The 26,386-nt window shown below is 42.5% G+C and overlaps 1 long non-coding RNA gene across 1 annotated transcript; it reads left to right on the top strand.

Annotated features, from left to right (window-relative positions):
• Nucleotides 1–568: 568 nt before the first annotated feature.
• On the top strand, nt 569–24,541 carry LOC126925839 (uncharacterized). Its single transcript, XR_007714136.1, has 3 exons — nt 569–1,691; nt 10,072–10,285; nt 22,776–24,541. It is a non-coding gene; the product is annotated as an uncharacterized LOC126925839 (long non-coding RNA).
• Nucleotides 24,542–26,386: the final 1,845 nt, after the last annotated feature.

Genomic DNA, 26,386 nt, shown 5'->3' with positions numbered 1-26,386 from the left:
CGATGCAAACGTCGAGCAGTCATGGAGCAGTCACCAAGACAGAGGTGTCCTTAGGGCGACTTACGAATCCAAAGAGTTGGCCAGTGCACGTTGACCCGCACGTACCCGGAATACGCGCGAGCGAGTACGTCACGGTATAGTTTGATAGATCTGACCGTTAGCCGATAAATCGCGGGAACAATGTTTCCAGTGTGGTAAGCGAGGGGATCAAGAGAGACGAGATTTCTATTTTTCGTTCCAAGCTAGATGAGTATCTTCGTACAGAATGAGCTTACAAAGCACATAACATAGGTATCTATCTTATGATTAATTAAGACTAAAACGCACACATTCCACGGTGTCCCACGGTGTCCCACGGTGTCCCACGGTGTCCAACGGTGTCCCACGGTGTCCCACGGTGTCCCACGGTGTCCAACGGTGTCCAACGGTGTCCAACGTGGTCCAACGGTGACCTACGAAGCAGTCCAGTCTGGATCATCCAAAATTCTGTTCGCGGCATTTGGAGGTCCAAACCGGACTGGTGCGTAGTTCTTAGCTTGGTATCGTTTTTCAAAGATTAATCAACTGATTAATTTTGGGAAAACGATGCCAATTACCAGGTCTCACCACGTGGAGGTGACTACGCAAGAGACCCGCCCATGGGTTATTTAACATTACACATCGATCTCGACATTCAAGCCATTGGCAGAATGTCGAGTTCCAACTCTACTTGACCATGGGCCTGCGTAAAGAAATAGTTGTTTCGTAGTCTAACTGCGAAACACATATCTCCAACGCAGCACTTACATGAATCTTTACAAACGTAGAACAAAACATACATAACGCAAAACACAAATCTCCCACACAACGATTACATAGATCAGTACAAATATTGTACAATAATTGGCATCCCTATTGGCAGCATTCGGTATCAAAGACACATTTATCTAACTTGGAACGAATGAAAGAAAATGAAGCTAACGAACGAACTAACAAACCTACGCGACATACCCCCGTGCACCGGATAACCCTAAGGATCAGCGGAAAGCCTAAGAATTGACCGTAACTCCATTTCTGTTTCGCCGTTTGAAACTTACACGAGTCACGGTCGATGGCGCCGACCGATGATGCTAGTGATCCACTGGTGATCCAGCCGTCGATCCAGCACATTGGCCGGCAACTTAACACACTCCAACTGAACAAGTGGAACCCGGAGAGGGGCCGCTGAACAGGATTACGAAGGCGTGGCCTCAACTGAACAGTGGGGCCCACCCTCGCGGGACCGAGCAGGATTACGGAGGACGTGAAATTGCAGGTCCCTGACCGAGTACCGAAGTACCAATCGGACAGGACTGCAGATCGACGACTGAATCCCCAAGAGAATCATAATCATCACCGGCGCGACGACAACTCCCGTGACGCGATGCAAACGTCGAGCAGTCATGGAGCAGTCACCAAGACAGAGGTGTCCTTAGGGCGACTTACGAATCCAAAGAGTTGGCCAGTGCACGTTGACCCGCACGTACCCGGAATACGCGCGAGCGAGTACGTCACGGTATAGTTTGATAGATCTGACCGTTAGCCGATAAATCGCGGGAACAATGTTTCCAGTGTGGTAAGCGAGGGGATCAAGAGAGACGAGATTTCTATTTTTCGTTCCAAGCTAGATGAGTATCTTCGTACAGAATGAGCTTACAAAGCACATAACATAGGTATCTATCTTATGATTAATTAAGACTAAAACGCACACATTCCACGGTGTCCCACGGTGTCCCACGGTGTCCCACGGTGTCCAACGGTGTCCCACGGTGTCCCACGGTGTCCCACGGTGTCCAACGGTGTCCAACGGTGTCCAACGGTGTCCAACGTGGTCCAACGGTGACCTACGAAGCAGTCCAGTCTGGATCATCCAAAATTCTGTTCGCGGCATTTGGAGGTCCAAACCGGACTGGTGCGTAGTTCTTAGCTTGGTATCGTTTTTCAAAGATTAATCAACTGATTAATTTTGGGAAAACGATGCCAATTACCAGGTCTCACCACGTGGAGGTGACTACGCAAGAGACCCGCCCATGGGTTATTTAACATTACACATCGATCTCGACATTCAAGCCATTGGCAGAATGTCGAGTTCCAACTCTACTTGACCATGGGCCTGCGTAAAGAAATAGTTGTTTCGTAGTCTAACTGCGAAACACATATCTCCAACGCAGCACTTACATGAATCTTTACAAACGTAGAACAAAACATACATAACGCAAAACACAAATCTCCCACACAACGATTACATAGATCAGTACAAATATTGTACAATAATTGGCATCCCTATTGGCAGCATTCGGTATCAAAGACACATTTATCTAACTTGGAACGAATGAAAGAAAATGAAGCTAACGAACGAACTAACAAACCTACGCGACATACCCCCGTGCACCGGATAACCCTAAGGATCAGCGGAAAGCCTAAGAATTGACCGTAACACCATTTCTGTTTCGCCGTTTGAAACTTACACGAGTCACGGTCGATAGCGCCGACCGATGATGCTAGTGATCCACTGGTGATCCAGCCGTCGATCCAGCACATTGGCCGGCAACTTAACACACTCCAACTGAACAAGTGGAACCCGGAGAGGGGCCGCTGAACAGGATTACGAAGGCGTGGCCTCAACTGAACAGTGGGGCCCACCCTCGCGGGACCGAGCAGGATTACGGAGGACGTGAAATTGCAGGTCCCTGACCGAGTACCGAAGTACCAATCGGACAGGACTGCAGATCGACGACTGAATCCCCAAGAGAATCATAATCATCACCGGCGCGACGACAACTCCCGTGACGCGATGCAAACGTCGAGCAGTCATGGAGCAGTCACCAAGACAGAGGTGTCCTTAGGGCGACTTACGAATCCAAAGAGTTGGCCAGTGCACGTTGACCCGCACGTACCCGGAATACGCGCGAGCGAGTACGTCACGGTATAGTTTGATAGATCTGACCGTTAGCCGATAAATCGCGGGAACAATGTTTCCAGTGTGGTAAGCGAGGGGATCAAGAGAGACGAGATTTCTATTTTTCGTTCCAAGCTAGATGAGTATCTTCGTACAGAATGAGCTTACAAAGCACATAACATAGGTATCTATCTTATGATTAATTAAGACTAAAACGCACACATTCCACGGTGTCCCACGGTGTCCCACGGTGTCCCACGGTGTCCAACGGTGTCCAACGGTGTCCAACGGTGTCCAACGGTGTCCAACGTGGTCCAACGGTGACCTACGAAGCAGTCCAGTCTGGATCATCCAAAATTCTGTTCGCGGCATTTGGAGGTCCAAACCGGACTGGTGCGTAGTTCTTAGCTTGGTATCGTTTTTCAAAGATTAATCAACTGATTAATTTTGGGAAAACGATGCCAATTACCAGGTCTCACCGCGAGGAGGTGACTACGCAAGAGACCCGCCCATGGGTTATTTATCTTTATACGTCCATCTCGACATTCAAGCCATTGGCAGAATGTCGAGTTCCAACTCTACTTGACCATGGGCCTGCGTAAAGAAATAGTTGTTTCGTAGTCTAACTGCGAAACACATATCTCCAACGCAGCACTTACATGAATCTTTACAAACGTAGAACAAAACATACATAACGCAAAACACAAATCTCCCACACAACGATTACATAGATCAGTACAAATATTGTACAATGATTGGCATCCCTATTGGCAGCATTCGGTATCAAAGACACATTTATCTAACTTGGAACGAATGAAAGAAAATGAAGCTAACGAACGAACTAACAAACCTACGCGACATACCCCCGTGCACCGGATAACCCTAAGGATCAGCGGAAAGCCTAAGAATTGACCGTAACTCCATTTCTGTTTCGCCGTTTGAAACTTACACGAGTCACGGTCGATGGCGCCGACCGATGATGCTAGTGATCCACTGGTGATCCAGCCGTCGATCCAGCACATTGGCCGGCAACTTAACACACTCCAACTGAACAAGTGGAACCCGGAGAGGGGCCGCTGAACAGGATTACGAAGGCGTGGCCTCAACTGAACAGTGGGGCCCACCCTCGCGGGACCGAGCAGGATTACGGAGGACGTGAAATTGCAGGTCCCTGACCGAGTACCGAAGTACCAATCGGACAGGACTGCAGATCGACGACTGAATCCCCAAGAGAATCATAATCATCACCGGCGCGACGACAACTCCCGTGACGCGATGCAAACGTCGAGCAGTCATGGAGCAGTCACCAAGACAGAGGTGTCCTTAGGGCGACTTACGAATCCAAAGAGTTGGCCAGTGCACGTTGACCCGCACGTACCCGGAATACGCGCGAGCGAGTACGTCACGGTATAGTTTGATAGATCTGACCGTTAGCCGATAAATCGCGGGAACAATGTTTCCAGTGTGGTAAGCGAGGGGATCAAGAGAGACGAGATTTCTATTTTTCGTTCCAAGCTAAATGAGTATCTTCGTACAGAATGAGCTTACAAAGCACATAACATAGGTATCTATCTTATGATTAATTAAGACTAAAACGCACACATTCCACGGTGTCCCACGGTGTCCCACGGTGTCCCACGGTGTCCAACGGTGTCCCACGGTGTCCCACGGTGTCCCACGGTGTCCAACGGTGTCCAACGGTGTCCAACGTGGTCCAACGGTGACCTACGAAGCAGTCCAGTCTGGATCATCCAAAATTCTGTTCGCGGCATTTGGAGGTCCAAACCGGACTGGTGCGTAGTTCTTAGCTTGGTATCGTTTTTCAAAGATTAATCAACTGATTAATTTTGGGAAAACGATGCCAATTACCAGGTCTCACCACGTGGAGGTGACTACGCAAGAGACCCGCCCATGGGTTATTTAACATTACACATCGATCTCGACATTCAAGCCATTGGCAGAATGTCGAGTTCCAACTCTACTTGACCATGGGCCTGCGTAAAGAAATAGTTGTTTCGTAGTCTAACTGCGAAACACATATCTCCAACGCAGCACTTACATGAATCTTTACAAACGTAGAACAAAACATACATAACGCAAAACACAAATCTCCCACACAACGATTACATAGATCAGTACAAATATTGTACAATAATTGGCATCCCTATTGGCAGCATTCGGTATCAAAGACACATTTATCTAACTTGGAACGAATGAAAGAAAATGAAGCTAACGAACGAACTAACAAACCTACGCGACATACCCCCGTGCACCGGATAACCCTAAGGATCAGCGGAAAGCCTAAGAATTGACCGTAACTCCATTTCTGTTTCGCCGTTTGAAACTTACACGAGTCACGGTCGATGGCGCCGACCGATGATGCTAGTGATCCACTGGTGATCCAGCCGTCGATCCAGCACATTGGCCGGCAACTTAACACACTCCAACTGAACAAGTGGAACCCGGAGAGGGGCCGCTGAACAGGATTACGAAGGCGTGGCCTCAACTGAACAGTGGGGCCCACCCTCGCGGGACCGAGCAGGATTACGGAGGACGTGAAATTGCAGGTCCCTGACCGAGTACCGAAGTACCAATCGGACAGGACTGCAGATCGACGACTGAATCCCCAAGAGAATCATAATCATCACCGGCGCGACGACAACTCCCGTGACGCGATGCAAACGTCGAGCAGTCATGGAGCAGTCACCAAGACAGAGGTGTCCTTAGGGCGACTTACGAATCCAAAGAGTTGGCCAGTGCACGTTGACCCGCACGTACCCGGAATACGCGCGAGCGAGTACGTCACGGTATAGTTTGATAGATCTGACCGTTAGCCGATAAATCGCGGGAACAATGTTTCCAGTGTGGTAAGCGAGGGGATCAAGAGAGACGAGATTTCTATTTTTCGTTCCAAGCTAGATGAGTATCTTCGTACAGAATGAGCTTACAAAGCACATAACATAGGTATCTATCTTATGATTAATTAAGACTAAAACGCACACATTCCACGGTGTCCCACGGTGTCCCACGGTGTCCCACGGTGTCCCACGGTGTCCCACGGTGTCCCACGGTGTCCCACGGTGTCCCACGGTGTCCAACGGTGTCCAACGGTGTCCAACGTGGTCCAACGGTGACCTACGAAGCAGTCCAGTCTGGATCATCCAAAATTCTGTTCGCGGCATTTGGAGGTCCAAACCGGACTGGTGCGTAGTTCTTAGCTTGGTATCGTTTTTCAAAGATTAATCAACTGATTAATTTTGGGAAAACGATGCCAATTACCAGGTCTCACCACGTGGAGGTGACTACGCAAGAGACCCGCCCATGGGTTATTTAACATTACACATCGATCTCGACATTCAAGCCATTGGCAGAATGTCGAGTTCCAACTCTACTTGACCATGGGCCTGCGTAAAGAAATAGTTGTTTCGTAGTCTAACTGCGAAACACATATCTCCAACGCAGCACTTACATGAATCTTTACAAACGTAGAACAAAACATACATAACGCAAAACACAAATCTCCCACACAACGATTACATAGATCAGTACAAATATTGTACAATAATTGGCATCCCTATTGGCAGCATTCGGTATCAAAGACACATTTATCTAACTTGGAACGAATGAAAGAAAATGAAGCTAACGAACGAACTAACAAACCTACACGACATACCCCCGTGCACCGGATAACCCTAAGGATCAGCGGAAAGCCTAAGAATTGACCGTAACTCCATTTCTGTTTCGCCGTTTGAAACTTACACGAGTCACGGTCGATGGCGCCGACCGATGATGCTAGTGATCCACTGGTGATCCAGCCGTCGATCCAGCACATTGGCCGGCAACTTAACACACTCCAACTGAACAAGTGGAACCCGGAGAGGGGCCGCTGAACAGGATTACGAAGGCGTGGCCTCAACTGAACAGTGGGGCCCACCCTCGCGGGACCGAGCAGGATTACGGAGGACGTGAAATTGCAGGTCCCTGACCGAGTACCGAAGTACCAATCGGACAGGACTGCAGATCGACGACTGAATCCCCAAGAGAATCATAATCATCACCGGCGCGACGACAACTCCCGTGACGCGATGCAAACGTCGAGCAGTCATGGAGCAGTCACCAAGACAGAGGTGTCCTTAGGGCGACTTACGAATCCAAAGAGTTGGCCAGTGCACGTTGACCCGCACGTACCCGGAATACGCGCGAGCGAGTACGTCACGGTATAGTTTGATAGATCTGACCGTTAGCCGATAAATCGCGGGAACAATGTTTCCAGTGTGGTAAGCGAGGGGATCAAGAGAGACGAGATTTCTATTTTTCGTTCCAAGCTAGATGAGTATCTTCGTACAGAATGAGCTTACAAAGCACATAACATAGGTATCTATCTTATGATTAATTAAGACTAAAACGCACACATTCCACGGTGTCCCACGGTGTCCCACGGTGTCCCACGGTGTCCAACGGTGTCCCACGGTGTCCCACGGTGTCCCACGGTGTCCAACGGTGTCCAACGGTGTCCAACGTGGTCCAACGGTGACCTACGAAGCAGTCCAGTCTGGATCATCCAAAATTCTGTTCGCGGCATTTGGAGGTCCAAACCGGACTGGTGCGTAGTTCTTAGCTTGGTATCGTTTTTCAAAGATTAATCAACTGATTAATTTTGGGAAAACGATGCCAATTACCAGGTCTCACCACGTGGAGGTGACTACGCAAGAGACCCGCCCATGGGTTATTTAACATTACACATCGATCTCGACATTCAAGCCATTGGCAGAATGTCGAGTTCCAACTCTACTTGACCATGGGCCTGCGTAAAGAAATAGTTGTTTCGTAGTCTAACTGCGAAACACATATCTCCAACGCAGCACTTACATGAATCTTTACAAACGTAGAACAAAACATACATAACGCAAAACACAAATCTCCCACACAACGATTACATAGATCAGTACAAATATTGTACAATAATTGGCATCCCTATTGGCAGCATTCGGTATCAAAGACACATTTATCTAACTTGGAACGAATGAAAGAAAATGAAGCTAACGAACGAACTAACAAACCTACGCGACATACCCCCGTGCACCGGATAACCCTAAGGATCAGCGGAAAGCCTAAGAATTGACCGTAACTCCATTTCTGTTTCGCCGTTTGAAACTTACACGAGTCACGGTCGATAGCGCCGACCGATGATGCTAGTGATCCACTGGTGATCCAGCCGTCGATCCAGCACATTGGCCGGCAACTTAACACACTCCAACTGAACAAGTGGAACCCGGAGAGGGGCCGCTGAACAGGATTACGAAGGCGTGGCCTCAACTGAACAGTGGGGCCCACCCTCGCGGGACAGAGCAGGATTACGGAGGACGTGAAATTGCAGGTCCCTGACCGAGTACCGAAGTACCAATCGGACAGGACTGCAGATCGACGACTGAATCCCCAAGAGAATCATAATCATCACCGGCGCGACGACAACTCCCGTGACGCGATGCAAACGTCGAGCAGTCATGGAGCAGTCACCAAGACAGAGGTGTCCTTAGGGCGACTTACGAATCCAAAGAGTTGGCCAGTGCACGTTGACCCGCACGTACCCGGAATACGCGCGAGCGAGTACGTCACGGTATAGTTTGATAGATCTGACCGTTAGCCGATAAATCGCGGGAACAATGTTTCCAGTGTGGTAAGCGAGGGGATCAAGAGAGACGAGATTTCTATTTTTCGTTCCAAGCTAGATGAGTATCTTCGTACAGAATGAGCTTACAAAGCACATAACATAGGTATCTATCTTATGATTAATTAAGACTAAAACGCACACATTCCACGGTGTCCCACGGTGTCCCACGGTGTCCCACGGTGTCCAACGGTGTCCAACGGTGTCCAACGGTGTCCAACGGTGTCCAACGTGGTCCAACGGTGACCTACGAAGCAGTCCAGTCTGGATCATCCAAAATTCTGTTCGCGGCATTTGGAGGTCCAAACCGGACTGGTGCGTAGTTCTTAGCTTGGTATCGTTTTTCAAAGATTAATCAACTGATTAATTTTGGGAAAACGATGCCAATTACCAGGTCTCACCGCGAGGAGGTGACTACGCAAGAGACCCGCCCATGGGTTATTTATCTTTATACGTCCATCTCGACATTCAAGCCATTGGCAGAATGTCGAGTTCCAACTCTACTTGACCATGGGCCTGCGTAAAGAAATAGTTGTTTCGTAGTCTAACTGCGAAACACATATCTCCAACGCAGCACTTACATGAATCTTTACAAACGTAGAACAAAACATACATAACGCAAAACACAAATCTCCCACACAACGATTACATAGATCAGTACAAATATTGTACAATGATTGGCATCCCTATTGGCAGCATTCGGTATCAAAGACACATTTATCTAACTTGGAACGAATGAAAGAAAATGAAGCTAACGAACGAACTAACAAACCTACGCGACATACCCCCGTGCACCGGATAACCCTAAGGATCAGCGGAAAGCCTAAGAATTGACCGTAACTCCATTTCTGTTTCGCCGTTTGAAACTTACACGAGTCACGGTCGATGGCGCCGACCGATGATGCTAGTGATCCACTGGTGATCCAGCCGTCGATCCAGCACATTGGCCGGCAACTTAACACACTCCAACTGAACAAGTGGAACCCGGAGAGGGGCCGCTGAACAGGATTACGAAGGCGTGGCCTCAACTGAACAGTGGGGCCCACCCTCGCGGGACCGAGCAGGATTACGGAGGACGTGAAATTGCAGGTCCCTGACCGAGTACCGAAGTACCAATCGGACAGGACTGCAGATCGACGACTGAATCCCCAAGAGAATCATAATCATCACCGGCGCGACGACAACTCCCGTGACGCGATGCAAACGTCGAGCAGTCATGGAGCAGTCACCAAGACAGAGGTGTCCTTAGGGCGACTTACGAATCCAAAGAGTTGGCCAGTGCACGTTGACCCGCACGTACCCGGAATACGCGCGAGCGAGTACGTCACGGTATAGTTTGATAGATCTGACCGTTAGCCGATAAATCGCGGGAACAATGTTTCCAGTGTGGTAAGCGAGGGGATCAAGAGAGACGAGATTTCTATTTTTCGTTCCAAGCTAAATGAGTATCTTCGTACAGAATGAGCTTACAAAGCACATAACATAGGTATCTATCTTATGATTAATTAAGACTAAAACGCACACATTCCACGGTGTCCCACGGTGTCCCACGGTGTCCCACGGTGTCCCACGGTGTCCCACGGTGTCCCACGGTGTCCCACGGTGTCCAACGGTGTCCAACGGTGTCCAACGTGGTCCAACGGTGACCTACGAAGCAGTCCAGTCTGGATCATCCAAAATTCTGTTCGCGGCATTTGGAGGTCCAAACCGGACTGGTGCGTAGTTCTTAGCTTGGTATCGTTTTTCAAAGATTAATCAACTGATTAATTTTGGGAAAACGATGCCAATTACCAGGTCTCACCACGTGGAGGTGACTACGCAAGAGACCCGCCCATGGGTTATTTAACATTACACATCGATCTCGACATTCAAGCCATTGGCAGAATGTCGAGTTCCAACTCTACTTGACCATGGGCCTGCGTAAAGAAATAGTTGTTTCGTAGTCTAACTGCGAAACACATATCTCCAACGCAGCACTTACATGAATCTTTACAAACGTAGAACAAAACATACATAACGCAAAACACAAATCTCCCACACAACGATTACATAGATCAGTACAAATATTGTACAATAATTGGCATCCCTATTGGCAGCATTCGGTATCAAAGACACATTTATCTAACTTGGAACGAATGAAAGAAAATGAAGCTAACGAACGAACTAACAAACCTACGCGACATACCCCCGTGCACCGGATAACCCTAAGGATCAGCGGAAAGCCTAAGAATTGACCGTAACTCCATTTCTGTTTCGCCGTTTGAAACTTACACGAGTCACGGTCGATAGCGCCGACCGATGATGCTAGTGATCCACTGGTGATCCAGCCGTCGATCCAGCACATTGGCCGGCAACTTAACACACTCCAACTGAACAAGTGGAACCCGGAGAGGGGCCGCTGAACAGGATTACGAAGGCGTGGCCTCAACTGAACAGTGGGGCCCACCCTCGCGGGACCGAGCAGGATTACGGAGGACGTGAAATTGCAGGTCCCTGACCGAGTACCGAAGTACCAATCGGACAGGACTGCAGATCGACGACTGAATCCCCAAGAGAATCATAATCATCACCGGCGCGACGACAACTCCCGTGACGCGATGCAAACGTCGAGCAGTCATGGAGCAGTCACCAAGACAGAGGTGTCCTTAGGGCGACTTACGAATCCAAAGAGTTGGCCAGTGCACGTTGACCCGCACGTACCCGGAATACGCGCGAGCGAGTACGTCACGGTATAGTTTGATAGATCTGACCGTTAGCCGATAAATCGCGGGAACAATGTTTCCAGTGTGGTAAGCGAGGGGATCAAGAGAGACGAGATTTCTATTTTTCGTTCCAAGCTAGATGAGTATCTTCGTACAGAATGAGCTTACAAAGCACATAACATAGGTATCTATCTTATGATTAATTAAGACTAAAACGCACACATTCCACGGTGTCCCACGGTGTCCCACGGTGTCCCACGGTGTCCAACGGTGTCCAACGGTGTCCAACGGTGTCCAACGGTGTCCAACGGTGTCCAACGTGGTCCAACGGTGACCTACGAAGCAGTCCAGTCTGGATCATCCAAAATTCTGTTCGCGGCATTTGGAGGTCCAAACCGGACTGGTGCGTAGTTCTTAGCTTGGTATCGTTTTTCAAAGATTAATCAACTGATTAATTTTGGGAAAACGATGCCAATTACCAGGTCTCACCGCGAGGAGGTGACTACGCAAGAGACCCGCCCATGGGTTATTTATCTTTATACGTCCATCTCGACATTCAACCCAGTGGCAGAATGTCGAGTACCGTCTCTACTTGACCATGGGCCTGCGTAAAGAAATAGTTGCTTCGTAGCATAACTGCGAAACACATATCTCCAACGCAGCGCTTACATGAATCTTTACAAACGTGGAGCAATGCATACATAACGCCACAGCTATCTCCCACACACCGATTACATAGATCAGTACAAATATTGTACAATAATTGGTATCCCTACTGGCAGCATTCGGTATCAAAGACACATTTATCTACCTTGGAACAAATGAAAGAAAATGAACCTAACGAACGAACTCACAAACTTACGCGACGTACCCCCGTGCACCGGATAACACGACGGATTAGCGGAAAGCCCAAGTATTGACCATAACTCGATTCCTGTTTCGCCGTTCGAAACTTATACGAGTCGCGGTCGATGGCGCCGACCGATGATGCCAGTGATCCGCTGGTGATCCAGCCGTGGATCCAGCACACAGGCCGGCAACTTAACACACTCCAACTGAACATGTGGAACCCGGGGAGGGGCCGCTGAACAGTATTACGAAGGCAGAGGCCTCAACTGAACAGTGGGGCCCACCCCTGTGGAGGGGCCGCTGAACAGGATTACGAAGGCATGATCTTCCACTGAACAGTGGGGCCCACCCCCGCGGGCCCGAACAGGATTACGGAGGACGTGAAATTACAGGTCCCTGCCCGAGTACCGAAGTACCAATCGGACAGGAGTGCAGATCCACGACTGAATCCCCAACAGATTCGCAAGCATTAGCGGCGCGACGACAACTCCCGCGATTCGATGCGAACATCGAGCAGTCGACGAGCAGTCACCAAGACTGAGGTGTGCTTGGGCCGCCTTACGAATCCGTAGAGTTGTCCAGTGCACGTTGACCCGCACGTACCCGGAATACGCACGAGCGAGTACGTCACGCGACAGTTTGAAACAACTGAGCGATCGCGAACCGACAAATCGCGGATACAATTTTTCGTTCCAAGATGGATAAGTATCGTTGTACAGAATGAGCTCACAATGCACTTAACATAGATATCTATCTTACGATTAATTAAGGCTAAAACGCAAGCATTCCAAGGTATCCAACGTCGTCCAACGTCGTCCAACGTCGTCCAACGGTGACCTACGGTGCAGCCCAGTCTGGATCATCCAAAATTCTGTTCGCGGCATTTGGAGATACAAACCGGACTGGTGCGTAGTTCTTAGCTTGGTATCGTTTTCCAAAGATTAATCAACGGATTAATTTTTTGGAAAACGATGCCAATTACCAGGTCTCACCGCGAGGAGGTGACTACGCAAGAGACCCGCCCATGGGTTATTTATCTTTATACGTCCATCTCGACATTCAACCCAGTGGCAGAATGTCGAGTACCGTCTCTACTTGACCATGGGCCTGCGTAAAGAAATAGTTGCTTCGTAGCATAACTGCGAAACACATATCTCCAACGCAGCGCTTACATGAATCTTTACAAACGTGGAGCAGTGCATACATAACGCCACAGCTACCTCCCACACACCGATTACATAGATCAGTACAAATATTGTACAATAATTGGTATCCCTACTGGCAGCATTCGGTATCAAAGACACATTTATCTACCTTGGAACAAATGAAAGAAAATGAAGCTAACGAACGAACTCACAAACTTACGCGACGTACCCCCGTGCACCGGATAACACGACGGATTAGCGGAAAGCCCAAGTATTGACCATAACTCGATTCCTGTTTCGCCGTTCGAAACTTATACGAGTCGCGGTCGATGGCACCGACCGATGATGCCAGTGATCCGCTGGTGATCCAGCCGTGGATCCAGCACACAGGCCGGCAACTTAACACACTCCAACTGAACATGTGGAACCCGGGGAGGGGCCGCTGAACAGGATTACGAAGGCAGAGGCCTCAACTGAACAGTGGGGCCCACCCCTGTGGAGGGGCCGCTGAACAGGATTACGAAGGCATGATCTTCCACTGAACAGTGGGGCCCACCCCCGCGGGCCCGAACAGGATTACGGAGGACGTGAAATTACAGGTCCCTGCCCGAGTACCGAAGTACCAATCGGACAGGAGTGCAGATCCACGACTGAATCCCCAACAGATTCGCAAGCATCAGCGGCGCGACGACAACTCCCGCGATTCGATGCGAACGTCGAGCAGTCGACGAGCAGTCACCAAGACTGAGGTGTGCTTGGGCCGCCTTACGAATCCGTAGAGTTGTCCAGTGCACGTTGACCCGCACGTACCCGGAATACGCACGAGCGAGTACGTCACGCGACAGTTTGAAACAACTGAGCGATCGCGAACCGACAAATCGCGGATACAATTTTTCGTTCCAAGATGGATAAGTATCGTTGTACAGAATGAGCTCACAATGCACTTAACATAGATATCTATCTTACGATTAATTAAGGCTAAAACGCAAGCATTCCAAGGTATCCAACGTCGTCCAACGTCGTCCAACGTCGTCCAACGTCGTCCAACGTCGTCCAACGTCGTCCAACGTCGTCCAACGTCGTCCAACGGTGACCTACGGTGCAGCCCAGTCTGGATCATCCAAAATTCTGTTCGCGGCATTTGGAGATACAAACCGGACTGCTGCGTAGTTCTTAGCTTGGTATCGTTTTCCAAAGATTAATCAACGGATTAATTTTTTGGAAAACGATGCCAATTACCAGGTCTCACCGCGAGGAGGTGACTACGCAAGAGACCCGCCCATGGGTTATTTATCTTTATACGTCCATCTCGACATTCAACCCAGTGGCAGAATGTCGAGTACCGTCTCTACTTGACCATGGGCCTGCGTAAAGAAATAGTTGCTTCGTAGCATAACTGCGAAACACATATCTCCAACGCAGCGCTTACATGAATCTTTACAAACATGGAGCAATGCATACATAACGCCACAGCTATCTCCCACACACCGATTACATAGATCAGTACAAATATTGTACAATAATTGGTATCCCTACTGGCAGCATTCGGTATCAAAGACACATTTATCTACCTTGGAACAAATGAAAGAAAATGAAGCTAACGAACGAACTCACAAACTTACGCGACGTACCCCGTGCACCGGATAACACGACGGATTAGCGGAAAGCCCAAGTATTGACCATAACTCGATTCCTGTTTCGCCGTTCGAAACTTATACGAGTCGCGGTCGATGGCGCCGACCGATGATGCCAGTGATCCGCTGGTGATCCAGCCGTGGATCCAGCACACAGGCCGGCAACTTAACACACTCCAACTGAACATGTGGAACCCGGGGAGGGGCCGCTGAACAGGATTACGAAGGCAGAGGCCTCAACTGAACAGTGGGGCCCACCCCTGTGGAGGGGCCGCTGAACAGGATTACGAAGGCATGATCTTCCACTGAACAGTGGGGCCCACCCCCGCGGGCCCGAACAGGATTACGGAGGACGTGAAATTACAGGTCCCTGCCCGAGTACCGAAGTACCAATCGGACAGGAGTGCAGATCCACGACTGAATCCCCAACAGATTCGCAAGCATCAGCGGCGCGACGACAACTCCCGCGATTCGATGCGAACGTCGAGCAGTCGACGAGCAGTCACCAAGACTGAGGTGTGCTTGGGCCGCCTTACGAATCCGTAGAGTTGTCCAGTGCACGTTGACCCGCACGTACCCGGAATACGCACGAGCGAGTACGTCATGCGACAGTTTGAAACAACTGAGCGATCGCGAACCGACAAATCGCGGGTACAATTTTTCGTTCCAAGATGGATAAGTATCGTTGTACAGAATGAGCTCACAATGCACTGAACATAGGTGTCTATCTTACCATTAATTAAGCCTAAAACGCACGCATTCTACGGTGTCCCCCGGTGTCCAACGATATTCAACGATGTCCAACGATGTCCAACGATGTCCAACGATGTCCAACGATGTCCAACGTCGTCCAACGGTGTCCAACGGTGTCCAACGGTGTCCAACGGTGTCCAACGGTGTCCAACGATGCCCAACGGTGTCCAACGATGTCCAACGGTGTCCAACGGTGTCCAACGGTGTCCAACGGTGTCCAACGATGTCCAACGGTGTCCAACGGTGTCCAACGATGTCCAACGTCGTCCAACGGTGTCCAACGTCGTCCAACGATGTCCAACGATGTCCAACGGTGTCCAACGGTGTCCCACGGTGCAGCCCAGTCTAGATCCGCCAAAATTCTGTTCGCGGCTTTTGGAGATCCAAACTAGACCAACGGTGTCCCACGTTGCAGTCCAGTGTAGATCATCCAATATTCTTTTCGCGGCATTTGGGGATCTACACTGAACCAACGGTGTTCTACGGTCTCCAGCGGCGTCCCACGGTGTCCAATGTCGTCCCACGTTGCAGTCCAGTTTAGATTATCCAAAATTCTCTTCGTGGCTTTTCGTAATCCAAAATGGACTGTATTAGCGTGATTCTGAGCTTGGTATCGAATTATTGTGCAATGTTTGTACTTATCAATGTAGTCGTTTTCTGAAAATTAATCAACTGATTAATCTGCGAAAACAATTACATCGATCAGTACAAACATTGTACAATAATTCGCAACCGTACTGGCAACATTCGGTATCAATGATACATATGTCTAACTTGGAACCACAGAAAGGAAATGAAAGTACTGACACTGTATATACAATTTAGAGTTTTGCAAAAGAGACATACGACTCGTTGTACTAAGCTTATGAAGATATCGAAAAGTTATAAACTCCAACGTGGCCGCAATATTCTTCTTTTAAAAATGGGAAAACGGGCAGAAGCCTGAACAATCAGACGATGGAAGAAAAATCATTTGGGCATCTAGCATACATATTTAATATGCTGTGAAATGTTCATATATGTAACTGAAACGTATTTTCTGTAAATTGATAAATCTGAAACAAACTCATTTACTGGATTATGGTATATGGAAGAAACAGACATCTTTAAAACGAGAACATTTTATGAAACATTTTATGAAAAATAAACTATTAATAATGGTCAATTATAGATCAAATTACTATTGATTAAATTTTAGCAAATATAGAGAATCGTGTGTATCTTTTAATCGAAACTAGGGTTACGTTGGAAACAAGAATTTTAAGTAATTGAATTTAAACTAAATTAAAAATTGAAAAGTTAGTTTGGAATAACTAAGATAAGAGAAACCCCGGTTATTATACAATCACTTGCTTTATCTTTTAACTTTTAACAGTATCTGTTATTTTCTACAACAACATAGTGATTTGCAACATAATAAACCGAAAGGTATGTGCATAAGTCATTTTTTGCAGAATTTTTGCTACAAACGTGACGATGTCTTTGTTTCGTGACGAAACTTTTGTTTCATGCAAATGAAATTCGAATATTTATAAAATTCTACATTACTGTTAAAAGATTGAAGTGAAAATATCGCGGTCGAAAAAATTCTAAAAGTTATGGTTCTAAGAACGAACAATCACCAGCACTAATTCCAATTGCAATGAATTAAATTTTAAAAAATATTTCAAGCCTTCATAGCAACATTAAGATATTTCCTTATAATACTTTGTTGCGCATGAAATCGCTCACAATTTCATACATGTAAATATATATATATATATATATTATACATTCGTAATAAAGTTCTGTATTTTAGCAGTCATGGTAACGTTAACGCTGACAAAGGAATATGTCTTATAGCAGTATTTTCAGTAATAAACGTAGTAATAAGGGGCGCATTAATAAGGGGCGCTGAAAAAGAAACAAAGCAGTAGCCAGAAGGGCTACTAAAATTCAATCGTCTTCCACTCTATATAAACCCGATCAACACGTCGAGAGTGGAACTGAATATTCTTGTTTCGCAACGCTAATTTACTACTAATATTTATGAAGCAGATAATTCTCAAAATCAAACGCGACGAGTGCTTCGTTATATCTGCAATATCAATTAATCTACCATTAAAAAAAAAAAAGAAAAATCTGAAAATTCCCGATATCTGATACGCAACGCTAATAAGTATAAATCTACGCACTCGTATTTAGGCAATACGCAACACTAATAGCGAGAGATCGCAGTGCAACCATTTAGGAGGTTGCAGATGAACGATCACACTTGTACAGCTCTTTAGGCTGTACATGTGATCCAGGAGCAGTGTCCGACAAATGCAGTCGGAGGGTTTGGGCAGTTTGTGAACGCAACTCTACTTAACAAAACGCGAGCATTCATTATCGCAACGCTAATAGGAAAAATAAGTAGAACTCGCGATGGAACAATGTCGCAACGCTAATTCTTAAAGTGAATTTAATGAAAATTACTATTTACTATTTGAAAAAGCTACTTTAAATATCCTAGTATTGCTACTTAAACAGAAAAACAGAAAAAATTCTAAAAATTGCAAAAGACAATCGCGATATCGTAATTCGCAACTCTAAAGCAAACGCGATTATCATTTTATCGCAACTCTAATTCAAACCGTAATCATTCTCTCGTCACACTAATGAAAAGTAGAAATATTATTTCGTAACTCTAATACAACCCGTAATTAACTTGTCGCAACACTAATAAGAAAAATCGCGATTTGCCCAATGGGACGATGGACCGATATATACATCGGCCAAAAAAACAAAGACTACTACTACTATTACTACTATTGCTACTACTACTACTACAAATACTAAAAGCGAGCATAGTGACAAAGTAGTAACGATAATGACTTCCCATGCTCCGGATGACCCAGAGGATGGGGAGCCATTAGTAGTTGCCCTCTTGAGTGACAGTTTGTCGGGCCTCTTCGGCTTATAGCCTCTTCCTTCTTCGGGCGCAATGCCCGCTGTAACTTAAATCTAAGCTCGAGACTTCTAAATCGCAAACAAAAGAAAAACTTATAAAGGTAAAATAAAAATATAAACCGCGGAAGCTGATTAAAGTGCACATGGACTGACCAACGATCACAGCAGTGATCGTTGCCCACTGGCACGTGCGTGCTCGAGCAATAAACGTTCGTTTCGAGCCCATTCGCGACCGCGACCGCGAAATTCGAAAAATCGAAAGGCAAAACCGGAGACGAGAGCATGCTCTACTCGTGCCAGTTTCACCGTCGATTTTTCAAATAAATTTCCAGAAACAGGTTGGTCACGCGAAAACGCGCCTACCCGACCAGAGACTGTGCCAACCTGCCCGGTCCTACCTACTTATAATTAACAGACATACCAGAAAGTATGCTACCTATCCTACCTAGCGCTATATTTAAAAATGGCAAAACAGGCACACCAACACACCCACTCCACGGTTCTCACACAAACGCCCGGGCGCAAAGGTCCTACACTAGAGAGGACGTCCCGGGACGCCTCCGACACCCGAGCTTAACATATCATGCACACTCTAAGGTACGTACCTTTCTCCTGAAATCGACTGACGAAGGCTAGTGACCATTGCGTAATACGTGATAAAACACGTCTGAGGAAATTATATTTTTAAAATAAATATAAGTAAACTTGGAATTATAATTGCGATTGATAGCAATATTAAGAGTATGAGTACACTTAGTCACGTGGATGATATTATCAGAAATTCTAATTGTATCGAGACGTAAATTGAATCGATATATGTCTCGACATTTTTAATATTTGAAGTTTTAAGGAATGAGAAAAAGCGACGCAATTCCACGACCTAACAACACACACACGTAATGTGGAAAATACGTCGTGCACGATACACTAACGCATGGTCAGTCGCTGAGAAATTATTACATTACTTAATTCTAGGTCATCGTGCCCAATGTCTTTCTCCCATTCAAGTAGCACCTGGGCACGTGAATGAGATCCTGACAATGGGCACGGAAAGGGTTAAACCTGAAAATCCTGATCTAAAAAGATGATTAGTTTGTGTAATTTTTATTTAACGGACTAACGTTCTTTGCTGCTTCTTTCTGATTAACTCTATTTTATTAATTTAATACTAACTAAGTAATTCTACTTTATTAATTTAATAAATCGGAAGAAAATTTTAATATTGCAGAAAAGATAGCGTTAATTGAAAAAGACTGAGACTCGATCAAATGGAATAATTGACTCTAAATATATTAGTAAGAAAGAAATAATCTCAGGCGATCTCTTTATCAAAGCAAATACTCGAAAATGTAAAAGCAATGTTCAAAATTATTGCTTTGATTAAAAATTCTGCCTGTCGCGAAGTGTCTTCTTGCACGTAAAATTTCACACATTTTCGTACGGAAAAAATGAATTTTAACTCATATTTTAAGTTCTAGCCGAAGTGAAATAAACGAACGTGACTTAAGATTGTCACGATCAATTCATTGCTTAAGATCAAGTATATCCGTGTCATACAGATATATTCGTGTAGATATTTGCCATTTGCAAATATTCATACGGAATATTAACATGCATATTTATAACTAACACGAATATATTCTCAAGTGTATATGTTTAACCTAATTATTAAAAAACTAATTATTATAATCGCGATGTGCGAGAAGACCTATCCTAAACTAATAAATTTCAAAAAATGAGTGTTACTACTCACGGGTATAAGAAATACCCGCGGTCACTATGCTCGCAAAGAAATTCTACGTAATACAACCGATCACCCGTGCCGATTCGGACCTTTCATCCTACGACATGATTGAGTGACCGGAGGAACAGAAATGCATGCGACTCACCGTTCGAAGCGGAGAAACAAAGGACGTATCATGGATGCTGCGCCACCCCAGCGAATATCATCAGGAACTGTGTAGAGTCCAGTGGTGGAAATGGAGATTGCGAAAAATCTGTTACAGAACAAAACACGATGAGTGATTGCTGAGATTATTTAAAAAGTTGGAGATAATGAAAAATGAAAGTTTATTAACTTTAGTAACTTTGGTAATAATAAAGATTGAAATTCTAATAAACTTTGATAAGTGTAAAAACTAAAACTCTAATATGAAAGTTTAAAATCTAAAAATTAAGAATCTAAAGATTTCTGAAATATGTTAGTCATTTGTTTCATAATTCGGTATTGAGATTTTAATAATTATTTTATTTTAATGAAAGAATAACATCAGAAAATGCTAATCTCCGAAATTTTCAATCAAATTGTATTTCTTAATTGATAGTGATCAAAGAAAAATATACAGAATATACATAATTGAAGTACAATGTGTAAAGATAATTACATTTTTGGCTTTTTAGCCACTGTTCAAACATTCCCAAAGAAGACGAAGAAGTTGAAGCAGTGATATATCTATAACAAAACATAAGATATCATTAATATCGTTAATATATAATAACAAACTTGAAACTTTAGCAATAATAAAGACTAAACTCTAATAAATATGTAAATTGGAAATCTAATATAAAAATTTGAGAACAAATATTCAGTGATTTTTTATGAGTATCAGACAGTTTTATTGTACTTTAATGTTAAGACTTTAAGACTTTATTTCAATTAAAAAGGACATTCACAGCTTTCTAAATCATCGATCATTTTTATTTTGTAATTAACGATATTTCAAACAAAATATACTAAATAGAACAAATTGAAATACAATATATAAAACTACTTACATTCTTGAGCTCCTGGAGAGGCTTTATCCTCTTGAGCGAGGCACTGACTCTAATACCGGAAACGAATATTCAAAAAAATAAATATATAAAAAAAGAAAAATAAAAGACTACGTTACCGCGACCGCTTAAATTATGATCGGCGAACAATAACTCTAATATCGCGTACAAATTTGATTGATAAAATTTTATTATTTTCGCGTGTGATTATTCGATCGAATTTGATCAAAACTATCGTGATTTTAAAATATTGAAAAGAAACTATTGCGTAGCAAACACTGACTCTACAACCGCATTGCGCGCGGTCAAAAATATTTCCTGAAAATAAATATATTCCTTTTTCCTATTGAACGTTTATTTAGAAAATACTGCTATTTCTTTACACTTAAAAATTATTATTAAGAAACTGGAACAAGTATGAAACTATAAGTTGAAAATTGTGAGATATTTCTCGATAGCAAACAAATGCTTACGAATACCGTGAATGCAATGCAATCGTTTTCAAGAATTATACTGTTCGCAATTAGAATATATACTGTGAATTTTCGTTATTAGAATACGAAATATACATTGCACTAATACACTATAGTCGCGTGTTATAAATATTGGAAAATATTTGCAAGAATTAAAAAGTTCGCCACTAAATATGTTTAAAGAATACTTGTTTCGAGGTATTTGAATCTAACTATTACTATGTTGCAAGTTTATGACGTTAACTGTAGCAAATTCACATAATACAACAAAAAAAAAAAAAAAAATTGAATTCTATAAGTGAATTATTGAGATATAACTCAATTTGAAACAATAAAATAACTTATTAAAAATTCGTTTGAAATAAGAGAATGATCTCATATATCGGAAATAGAACAATAATTTATTTAACCAAACCTATTGAAACTGCATACATAATTTCGTGTTCTGTAAAAGGGACATTCGAGTCATTGTTCTAAACTGTTTAACATTCTATTTTCGCGGCTCAAAACTTTTGAATATATCGAAAAGTTATAAACTCTAACATGACCGCAATAATTTTCTCTTAAAAATGGGAAACTAAGAAGAAGCCCGAACAAACAGACAATGAAAGAAAAATCGCGGCGCGAACTCGTTCGTTCGCGATCTTTCCAAAGAATCAATGGACTTACGCAACGCACTCCCGTGCACAAAATAACCACAAGATTCAATGCAAAAGAAGAATCGATTTTTATACTAGATTCCAAGTCAGATAAGTACCATTATACAGAATGGGCTCAGAATGGATTTAAGAGACAAGACATATCCCACGGTGTCCAACGTTGTCCCACGTTGTCCCACGATGTCCAACGGTGTCCCACCCACAGTATCCAACGTCGTCCCACGGTGCAGCCCAGTCTGGATCATCCAAAATTCTGTTCGCGGCATTTGGAGATCCAAACCGGACTGGTGCGTAGTTCTTAGCTTGGTATCGTTTTCCAAAGATTAATCAACGGATTAATTTTTTGGAAAACGATGCCAATTACCAGGTCTCACCATGAGGAGGTGACTACGCAAGAGACCCGCCCATGGGTTATTTATATAATATCTTAATGGGTCTTAGAGGAAAGGACAAGTAATGATGTTTTGATTTAATAAATAATATTCGAAGCAACGAAATGATTACAATGCTGTCGTACGTCTTATTTTCATACGCGGCTTTCGACTTCCCGATTCACACTCTCCGGCTTCTACACTCGCTCGCTCTCGCTTCTCAATTCACACTCTGCACACCTTTTGCATCCGTCCTCTCCGGCTTCTCAACTAACACTGCCTTTAACGTCTCTTTGTCTTTTCCCGTCGTTCGAGACACGTGTCCTGAAACGCCCGTGGCCAGGGTCACGCAAGCCCTTTCCACGAAACTATCCACTTAAAAAGAAGACCGACGACACATTGATGTATCCGACGATGCCGCGGCTCTCGCGACATTGTTTACGATTCGGCCGATATCTTAGGCCTTTTGTCCACGATACTACATTTATCTTTATACATCCATCTCGACATTCAACCCATTGGCAGAATGTCGAGTTCCAACTCTACTTGACAATGGGCCTGCGTAAAGAAATAGTTGTTTCGTAGTGAAACGTCGTGAAACGCACGCATTCCACGGTGTCCAACGATATCCCACGATGTCCCACGGTGCCCCCGCGATGGGGGTGTATTAGTTCAGTCTAGATCACCAAACCTATTTTGGATGATAAAGGTCGGACTATATTCAAATAGTGTTTGACTTGATATCGTTTTTCAAATAATAATACTAATATTCAAAATAGTATTTGGTGTATTATTATTTGGAAAACGGTACCAATTACCGGGGGACCCACCACGAGGAGGTAACTACGCTCGGGTCCCATTTACAGAAAGAGTTTTTAAGTATTGGAAGCGGAGATGTAAAATTATTTTATAATAAAGAAGTAGCATGTGTTGAAATGTATTAATTTTAATAACTGGAGTACGTGGATCCGCATAATCATACTTGAATATTGAACTTATCATAGAAGAAACGAAACCATGCAAGGTACCGATTGTAGCGCGTATGGATGACTTGCTTCCTAGATTCCATGAATACAGTGTTGTTTCCTTGGTTTTGAGCAGACATGGAAAATTACATCTTAAAATTACACTCTGCGTTACCACTGGTTTTATACGAAATAGGAAAATGAGAAATTAAATACTGTATTTAAAAATAAAAAGTAATGCTCTATAGAATTAAAATAGCACTTCTGCGACTTGAAAGATTTCGTTAATAAAATAAAACAGAATAAATCACTAATTCACTCACTACGAATTGATGGTATTGATTTAAATCAATGAATGTGGAGTTGCTTCCGATTAATGGTACAACTGTTATAAATTAAGAGCATAATTACTTTGAATTAATGGGAGGAAATGGCTATAAATTATTGGTATAATTGTTAAGAATTAATGGAGTAATTGTTTTATATTAATGGCTTAAATCGTATAAATTAATGGCTTAAATGTTATAAATTAATAGCTTAAATGTTATAAATTAGTGGCTTATATGTTACAAATCAATAGTTTAAATGTTATAAATCAATAGTACAAATGTATAAAATAACAGTTTAAATGTTGTAAATAAATAGCTTAAATGTTATAAATTAATGGCTTACATGTTATAAATTAATAGCTTAAATGTTATAAATTAATGGTCTAAATGAATAAAATAACAGTTTAAATGTTGTAAATAAATAGCTTAAATGTTAGAAATTAATGGCTTAAATGTATAAAATAACAGTTTAAATGTTGTAAATTAGTAGCTTAAATGTTATAAATTAATAGCTTAAATGTTATAAATTAATAGCTTATATGTTATAAATTAATAGTTTAAATGTTATAAATTAATAGCTTAAATGTTATAAATTAATAGCTTAAGTGTTATAAATTAATGGCTTATATGTTATAAATCAATAATTTAAAGTTTATAAATCAATAGTTCAAATGTATAAAATAACAGTTTAAATGTTGTAAATAAATAGCTTAAATGTTATAAATTAGTGGCTTAAATGTATAAAATAACAGTTTAAATGTTGTAAATTAGTAGCTTAAATGTTATAAATTAATAGCTTAAATGTTATAAATTAATAGCTTATATGTTATAAATTAATAGTTTAAATGTTATAAATTAATAGCTTAAATGTTATAAATTAATAGCTTAAGTGTTATAAATTAATGGCTTATATGTTATAAATCAATAATTTAAAGTTTATAAATCAATAGTTCAAATGTATAAAATAACAGTTTAAATGTTGTAAATAAATAGCTTAAATGTTATAAATTAATGGCTTAAATGTTATAAATTAATAGCTTAAATGTTATAAATTAATGGCTGATATGTTATAAATTAATAGCTTAAATGAATAAAATAACAGTTTAAATGTTGTAAATAAATAGCTTAAATGTTATAAATTAATGGCTTAAATGAATAAAATAACAGTTTAAATGTTGTAAATAAATAGCTTAAATGTTATAAATTAATGGCTTAAATGTATAAAATAACAGTTTAAATGTTGTAAATAAATAGCTTAAATGTTATAAATTAATAGCTTATATGTTATAAATTAATAGTTTAAATGTTATAAATTAATAGCTTAAATGTATAAAATAATAGTTTAAATGTTGTAAATTAGTTGCTTAAATGTTATAAATTAATAGCTTAAATGAATAAAATAACAGTTTAAATGTTGTAAATAAATAGCTTAAATGTTATAAATTAATGGCTTATATGTTATAAATTAATAGCTTAAATGAATAAAATAACAGTTTAAATGTTGTAAATAAATAGCTTAAATGTTATAAATTAATAGCTTATATGTTATAAATTAATAGTTTAAATGTTATAAATTAATAGCTTAAATGTATAAAATAATAGTTTAAATGTTGTAAATTAGTTGCTTAAATGTTATAAATTAATAGCTTAAATGAATAAAATAACAGTTTAAATGTTGTAAATAAATAGCTTAAATGTTATAAATTAATAGCTTAAATGTTATAAATTAATAGCTTAAATGTTATAAATAAATAGCTTAAATGTTATAAATTAATAGCTTAAATGTTATAAATTAATAGCTTATATGTTATAAATTAATAGTTTAAATGTTGTAAATAAATAGCTTAAATGTTATAAATTAATAGCTTAAGTGTTGTAAATTAATGGTTTAGACGTTGTAAATTACTAGTTGTAATGTTATTATTTGTTTTTTTTTTTTATTTACCTTATATTTAAGTTCTTCTTCGATGTTCACTCTCCGGAATTTCAGGCACAAAAGAGCTCGCGCGCGACTTCTGTGTTCCTTATATACCTTCACAAGGTGTCGAAATGTCAATCAAACAGTAACGATCTTTCGACATAGCAAAAGACGGTTTTTCCATTGTAACAAAATCAAATTGGACAGTTTCTTAATTTTTATCGTAAATTGGGGCCTTCAACAATTTAATACGATATCCATTTTTATCATTTTAATAGTTTCTCCTAGCTAAGACTAAAT

The sequence above is a fragment of the Bombus affinis genome, chromosome 16, assembly GCF_024516045.1.
Source record: "Bombus affinis isolate iyBomAffi1 chromosome 16, iyBomAffi1.2, whole genome shotgun sequence".
Classification (NCBI taxonomy): Eukaryota; Metazoa; Arthropoda; class Insecta; order Hymenoptera; family Apidae; genus Bombus; species Bombus affinis.
Note: the sequence above shows the minus strand (reverse complement) of the source record. Positions and strands in the feature narration are given on the sequence as shown.